Here is an 8,631-nt window from a genome sequence, read left to right as displayed (position 1 = left end):
ACTCTGACTGTGTGTGTGTGTGTGTGTGTGTGTGTGTGTGTGTGTGTGTGTGTGTGTGTGATCCTTTGTTTTGTGATGGAGCCTATAGACTGTCTCAGACATGCAGGAAACCCGGAGCCTTTGTTTGTGTTTGTGTGTCGCTGTTTAAAGCCAAGGAGCCAAAATGTTTTGTGTGATGGCCTCAAAGCAAGATGTCAGGAGAGAGAGAGAGAGACACACACACACACACACACACACACACACACACACACACACACACACACACACACACACACACACACACACACACAGAGAGATGTTAGAAAGAGAGGAGCTCCATTACAGCCCATGTGTCAAAAAGAATATCTAATGTTGCTGCACACATGGCATGTACACACACACACACACACACACACACACAGCATACACACACGCGCACTGCATGTACACACACACACACACACACACACACAGCATACACACACGCGCACTGCATGTACACACACACACACACACACACACACACAGTGTGCTGCCGGCTCTGCACTGTGAAGTATGGATTTGTAACGCTGTGATGTGCTCTATCCTCCTCTCTCTCTCTTTTACACACACACACACACACACACACACACACACACACACACACACACACACACACACACACACACTGTTTTAAAATTCAAAATGTGAAAACAACAAGCGCAGAAGAGCAGACGGCAGTGTTCTAGTTTTATTGGAAGGTTCACTTATAATGGCGGATGATGAATCGTAACACGGCGTGAACGGATGAAGAGAAAGAGCGTGTGTGTGTGTGTGTGTGTGTGTGTGTGTGTGTGTGTGTGTGTGTGTGTGTGTGTGTGTGTGTGTGTGTGTGTGTGTGTGTGTGTGTGTGTGTGTGTGTGTGTGTGTGTGAAGATCAGACAAACACACAGGTGAGTTTAGCTTCCTGACCTCACACAGGTGAGTTTAGCCTCCTGACCTCACGCAGGTGAGTTTAGCCTCCTGACCTCACGCAGGTGAGTTTAGCCTCCTGACCTCACGCAGGTGAGTTTAGCCTCCTGACCTCACGCAGGTGAGTTTAGCCTCCTGACCTCACACAGGTGAGTTTAGCTTCCTGACCTCACACAGGTGAGTTTAGCTTCCTGACCTCACACAGGTGAGTTTAGCCTCCTGACCTCACGCAGGTGAGTTTAGCTTCCTGACCTCACGCAGGTGAGTTTAGCTTCCTGACCTCACACAGGTGAGTTTAGCTTCCTGACCTCCAGCTCAATAAACAGTCAGTCTCATGATCTTCTTCATCTGCTAATGAAGTTTAGCTTCTAGCAATCTCGGCGCCCCATATCAGCAATCATCCGCCATCGCTGTCTGTCATGGTCGTCGGGAGCAGATGACAGACTCTTCCCTGATTTAATTAACGTAAAAACCACTTCCTCTTCCAGGCGGCGTTCACGTGCATGTCCAAGAGAAATGTCAAAAACAGCACGTCTCTGTCCTCAAGAGGAGACACGAGCACGACTTTATGAAAGTTAGCTTGTCGCTCCTTCTCTGATGCGTTCAAAGCAGTCGGGAGATCGAAGAGACAGATTGAAACACATCGCTCATCTTTTCAGATTACCGCTGATCGGAGCCTCGATGTCTCGCGCGTCGAGTTTCCGCCTGTTTGTCCTGCTGATACGTGATTGGTTGAGGCAAAGCGCACTGCAAATAGAAACACTTCACATGCAGAAAACTCAAATATTCCTGATGTATTGTAATTAGCGGTGAAGCCACAGGAGTCAGCTTCCTTTTTTTTACTAAATTGGCTCTTTGGGGGATCCGGCTGCTCCGGCTCCGCAGAGACTCCTCGGTGTCAGAGCGTGTGCACTGCTCAGCGAGGGGGTTGCAGCAGCACTTTTAGGGATTATAGGTGTCAAAACAGTCAAGGGCACTTTAAAAAAAAAAACATAAAAAGTCCAAAACTGCAACTGGAAACATGAATATCCAAAAAGGAAAACTTGGAGATTCATGCAAAGGTGCAAAAACAGCTCGTGTTCCCCTCTGAAGGTTTTCTACAGAGTGACTCATCATGTTTCATATCTGTTCTTATTTCATCATCTTATCAGTGTGAGACCGCTTGTTGTTAGTCTGTTTGTGTGGGACCAGTTTGTGGTCTGCAAAGGTCAATCAGCCGTTTTTAATCAGTTTCACTTGTGGTTTGTTGAATTCGTTCCTTTGCAGCCTCCAAAGAACATCTTAAAACATGAAGGTGTCCCAGCACCTTCTGACTTGCTGACTTGATTAGCTTGTTGTGTGAAGGTCGGACGCTCCACGGTCCAAACACGCCGTGTTGTCCTTCTTTTGTTTGCAGCTGCACGCTCGTGTTTGGTCTCTCCTTTGCTGCCATTACGCCGCTCACAGAATCATAATGTGTTTCTGATTCTCACACAGAGTCTGACCTGACATAAACCCACACAGGCCGATCATTAGGACCACGCTGCAGGCAGCACAACCTGTGGGCTTAATGGGCAGCAGCCACGGGCCCCACTGGGGCTTGTTTGCTGGAAAACTGCGAGACCTGCTTCCTCCCCCTCAGGAGCGTTTTGGATTTCTTTCTCGTCTTAAGACACGTTTAAAAAAAGAAATATTTTGTAGACTTTGCTTTAAGCTGCGGGGTGAGAGAGGAAGGTCGACGATGTTCGCCTACTCCTCCTCCTCCTCCGTGGAAGAGACAAAGAAACAAACAAGAGGGTTTAAGTTTATATGTAAATCTGATTTGGACCTGATTCTTTACATGTACGACTTATGATCAGGTCAAATAGCACGGCGTGCTGATCAAGGCCCGGTCGGCTGCTCCCGACCAATCAGAGGATTTTAAAACTTTTTTTTTTTAGCATGTTTGATGTTTTGGTTGTTCGCACGGTGAGAGAAGAGCGAAACGATGCGATTCCCCCCCCCCCCCCCCCCTCCCCCGACTTCGGGACCTTTTATGTGCCCTGGCCAAAAAAAAGGACAGATAGTGTTTGAAGTTGCCATGGCAACGGCAGGGCAACGCCAGTTATATCTTGTCTCCTCGCTGCGATCGTGAACGACACATTTAGTGGAAATACCTGTGGAATGTGTTTGAGCATTTAGCTGATAGTTAGCTTGTGCTAATCGCTCATGCAGATTGTGTGTGTGTGTGTGTGTGTGTGTGTGTGTGTGTGTGTGTGTGTGTGTGTGTGTGTAGCTCTCACTTGATCACGTGATGATCTCACACTCTTTAAATGGAGTTAAAAGGAAGAATAGAAGAAGAGACTCAGTGAGTGAACTTTGAAGTTGACCTGAGTTTCAGTCTGGTCAGAAAATCACTCGTGTGCAGCGAATTCCTCCAAACTGTTCTGAAAATAGAAAACGTTTTTTATTTTCAGGATTAAAAAGAAAAAAGAAAAAAAAAAGATTCAACTTGACGCTGATTTTTTACAGGATGTTTTGAATGCATCACTCTGACCTGTAGTTCTTTTACTCCTTCACTTTGAGAGTGTGTCACGCTGCATTATTCAGATTAAATGCAGATTCTTTATGTCCATCAGGGCAGGACGATGTGTGTGTGTGTTTACATGTGCAGTGTGTTCGAGATGCATATTTCAGCAGCGTGTGTGTTGGTGGTGTGAGCGTACATGGGGCGTCTTAGAGTCCTATAAATGTTGCAGCAGTGTGTCGGAGCTGATGGTGATGCAATCAGCCGTAACGTCTCATCTGCCTAAAGATCAGAGCTCATTCTTCTGGGTGTGTCCTCCAACAAACACTCTGGAAAGATCCAGAAAATTGTTCGAAAATGTTCAACATGTCGCAAACGAAAGAGAATATTTGATACCTTATTTATGTTTGCTCCAATTAAAGGTTCAACTTTTAACTCCTCACTTTGTAAAAGAAATGTTTCCCCACTGTCTGCATGTTACTCATCTCATTTCTAGAAGTGTTTTCAAATATTGAACATCCCTCAAATCTGAACATCGTGAGTCAAAAACAAAGCAGCAGCCAGTATGTCCTCCTTCTAACTTTAGATTCTGCTCCTGAATGCTCTGGATCTGATTGGACCAGAGAAGGTAGGCGGGGCTTTGAAGGCCGTTTTGGACGCCCCTGGGTTTGCCAGATATGAGAGCAGTTATCAGGTGAACAGGTGTTGCAGCGATGGAAGCGGGCAGTGGAACTGCTTCAGATAGAAGTGATTGTACCCGAGCTAAAAAGCCTCTGCATGTTTCTAATAAGCTCCAGCAGCAGAAAGCTGCTCAAACTAGGATCAATGTTGGAGATGAAACATGGAGAGAGGTTAGAACGCAGAAAGCTTTACAGACCCATGCAGAGCTGGCTAAACACTGAAGCTACAGTGTCTCTACATGCAGAGCTGGCTAAACACTGAAGCTACAGTATCCACCACATGCAGAGCTGGCTAAACACTGAAGATACAGTGTCCACCACATGCAGAGCTGGCTAAACACTGAAGCTACAGTGTCTGTACATGCAGAGCTGGCTAAACACTGAAGCTACAGTGTCCACCACATGCTGAGCTGGCTAATCACTGAAGCTACAGTGTCCACCACATGCAGAGCTGGCTAAACACTGAAGCTACAGTGTCCACCACATGCAGAGCTGGCTAAACACTGAAGCTACAGTGTCCACCACATGCAGAGCTGGCTAAACACTGAAGCTACAGTGTCCACCACATGCAGAGCTGGCTAAACACTGAAGCTACAGTGTCCACCACATGCAGAGCTCGCTAAACACTGAAGCTACAGTGTCCACCACATGCTGAGCTGCTGCTCCACTCTGCAGGCCTCCGTATGAGTCAGAGAGCAGAGGCTGGATCCACATCCATGATTCAGAGCATGCAGATAGATTACATACATGTTTAAACACACAGTCACTCCTCTGGCTCTCTCGTTGCTTCAGCAGGTCTTAATTAATGCAGCAGAGACGTGTTTGAATCATGTTTTTATGTGCTCGTCAGCGTGGAGGTGAAACGCAGGCGTGTCCAGCTGCAGTATTTAGAGCGTGTACGTAATCTGTGAAGCATGCATAATGATATAAGAAGTAGAGTGCTGTAGAAGTGCACATTGTTAGGTCTAACTTTAAAGGAGCAGTATGCAACTCTGCCCCCTGGTGTTTAGAACGGGTACAGCAGCCTAAACTCTAAACATGACAGAGAGCTGCCCCCCCCCCACCCCTTGTTTTTGAGCTTTTTCTCGACGTGTTTTCTGTTTTGTCATGTTGTGAAAAGGTTCAGTAAGGAGACGAGGAAGGAACACGGTGACCTTCTTTCCTAAAACCAGTTCAGGAGGAAGTTGAGGGGAATTTTGAGGTGTATCTTTCCTGGTTATCGATTTCCTGTTGACATTTACTTCAGGAGCTTCAGTTTCCTGTTCGACCTCGTCTACCTGCGTCTCCCCCTGTTTACAGACCAATCAGCACCCAGACTGATGAAAATGTTCAACTCAAGTTAATTCAAGTCAGAGTGGCGGCGTTTGGCCCTGAGAGGGAACAAAGCCTGTCAGCGTCTTCAGCAGCACAAAAGTCTTCTGATCAGATTTTTAATTGAGTTTCCTTTTTGTTGTCTTCCCTGCACGCCGTCTCTCTCTCTCTCTCTCTCTCTCTCTCTCTCTCTCTCTCTGTCCTTGTTTTTATCTTTAATTGTGTTTGGCAGCATAAAAACAAACCTTAATCTTCCTCCTCTTCTTTTTCTTGTTTGGTTGCCACGGCAACCAAACAAACTACTGGCCCGGCGTGTGTACTGCAGCACGTTTGTGGTCATATTTAAAAAGTATTTTCAGATGCTTTTGCAGAAATCGATGTGATGTCAGGCGCTCTTCGACTCGCTCCCCGTGACCTTTGACCTTCTCCAGCTGGTCCGGAGTTTGAGTTTGGCGTTCATTCACTTGTTTGAACGTTTCGCATTGCGGCATGAAACGGCAGCGTGCTCATGATCAAAGAGTTGGCCGTCCACCCGGGCGTGGCGTCAGGTCGAAGGTCGTTTTGTTCTAATCTTTGTGAAAAGGTGGCGTTGGACATTTCTGGCGAGCTCCCTCTCTCCAACGTTCGGACCAAAAGAGCAACACTTTGAATCTTTGTTGAGTCATCAACTTGGACTTTAAAAGATCCAGCAGTCGGAGAGAAGACGGGTGAAACATAATGTTCAAAGGTCGAGAGCGATCGGAGTTCGTCTTTAATGTTTAAGAAATGAACCTCCCATAATCCCCTGCTCGCCATCGCTGCTCTCCTTTAATACGACTCCAGCGTTATCAGAGGCGTCCGGCGTCTCTGCTGAATGAGTCTGAACACGAGCGGAGGAAACGCGCTGACTCAGCACGCTGTAAGAAACAAACAAACAACAAGCAGCTTGATTCATAAACGCACGCCCTGAAGCGTCCGATTAACTCGCCATCAGGACGCTCTGGAGATTCAGTTTGATATCAGGTCATATTGAGGAGGAGAACATGTTTGAAAGATGATAAATGTTGTGTAAAGAGAAGTCGAGCTTTCTGGGAAATTGTTCCAGACTCCATGAAGCAGATTTATCAATATTTAAACGGAAGCTTTAAAGTAAAGTTTGTTTTCATGTAAGAAACAAACTTATCTCTTTTATCGCTCCGCGTCCTGATGAACGACAAGAGCTGAACAGAGTGCAAGGACATGACGGTAGAGGTGGCGTGCAGACAGTCTGTAGAGGTGGCGTGCAGACAGTCTGTAGAGGTGGCGTGCAGACAGTCTGTAGAGGTGGCGTGCAGACAGTCTGTAGAGGTGGTAGAGACGGCGTGCAGACAGTCTGTAGAGGTGGTAGAGGTGGCGTGCAGACAGTCTGTAGAGGTGGCGTGCAGACAGTCTGTAGAGGTGGCGTGCAGACAGTCTGTAGAGACGGTAGAGGTGGCGTGCAGACAGTCTGTAGAGACGGTAGAGGTGGCGTGCAGACAGTCTGTAGAGACGGTAGAGGTGGCGTGCAGACAGTCTGTAGAGACGGTAGAGGTGGCGTGCAGACAGTCTGTAGAGGTGGCGTGCAGACAGTCTGTAGAGGTGGCGTGCAGACAGTCTGTAGAGGTGGCGTGCAGACAGTCTGTAGAGGTGGCGTGCAGACAGTCTGTAGAGGTGGCGTGCAGACAGTCTGTAGAGGTGGCGTGCAGACAGTCTGTAGAGGTGGCGTGCAGACAGTCTGTAGAGGTGGCGTGCAGACAGTCTGTAGAGGTGGCGTGCAGACAGTCTGTAGAGGTGGCGTGGAGGTGGCGTGCAGCGTGTGATCAGTGTGTTCTGTTTACATGACGCTGTCGCTCTCCGGCAGGTTTCTTTTCTGCTGTCGTCCAAACTCTTCAACACGTCTGCTAACAAGCTGCTGTCTGCACACAGCTCTCCAACTACAGCACACGCTTGTTTACCTGCTCCCTCAGCGAGGCCCGGCCTGCCAGCTGCTGTCAATCAAACACACACACACACACACACACACACACACACACACACACACTGACACACCAACACACACGCCTGCACCTCACGGGGAACACACTGTAGACTGTGTACCAGTATCAGGTTGTGTTGTAGATTCATTCAGGGACAGGTCTTTGGGTACGAAGGGGGGCGGCTGTGGTCTCTCAACCAGAACGCTGAGGGTTCGATTCCCCAGCTCCTGCAGCGACACATCTGATGTTAGACGAGAATATAACGGAACAAGCTCCAGTCCATTGACCGGTCTGTCCTACACGTTTTACAGAAAGGTACAATCCAATCAGATCCATCCAAACGTTATGTCCCGCCTACTATCCTGTGATTGGTTCTGTCCTGTTTCTGTTGGGATGATGTCACGACACGGCAGTTACAGACTCTCCTAGTTCAGTTTCATGAAGACTCTGTACGTCTGAGAGATTTAAATGTGGCGTCACTCGAGCAGCGGTTGACCTTTTACTCAGCTCACAGGCCGAAACATGCAGCGTTAAAGTTCACTGACGCACTCTGGCACTCGGCTTTGTTTCAACTTTTCCGGTATGAAGAAATATTTCTGACATAGTTTCTGAGAATTGTTGTCGGGAGAATAAATCTGGCTCCAGCGTTCTGCAACTTAACCAAACAACCTTCAAACTTTTGCAGCAGATGTTATTAAAACAAAGGGAAAAAACGCTTTTTGTGGAGCTTCACATTCTTAAAGACAAAAATGAGCAAACTTGTTACCATGACAATAAACCAACAAAGATCAGGAGCAGCGAGTTACCGTGGCAACAAACTTAAAGGTCTCATATCCTCCTCTTCAGTTTAGTCTCTGAGACAGTTCCTTATCATGAACCCCTCTATTTCAGCCCTGCTCAGAACAGGCTGTTTCTGTGTCTGTAGCTTTAAATATGTAAATGAGCTGTGTCTGGCCACGCCCCCTCTCTGGAAGGGCTCGGGTGTACTCGCTGCTTTCTGGCTCCATGTCCTATTGTTTACGGTGAGAAGGCAGACTCAGAGGGCAGAACAAACACCTAGCTGTGGGAGTGTCACCCACCTGGGGGAGGGGCTACTGCCCTTTGTGATGTCATGAAGGGAAACGGCCTGTTTGAGCACACAGTGGAGCAGGCAGAAGACGGAGAGGATGTGAGCTTTGACTTATCGTTCATGTTTTTTTTCTCCTTCAGGGTCATCGGTGAACCAATCAGCCGACCTGTTCTCCAACACGAC

Source organism: Symphodus melops (assembly GCF_947650265.1).
Source record: "Symphodus melops genome assembly, chromosome: 23".
In the NCBI taxonomy this organism is placed as follows: Eukaryota; Metazoa; Chordata; class Actinopteri; order Labriformes; family Labridae; genus Symphodus; species Symphodus melops.
The sequence above is the reverse complement of the archived record's forward strand: the minus strand, read 5'-3'. Positions refer to the sequence as shown.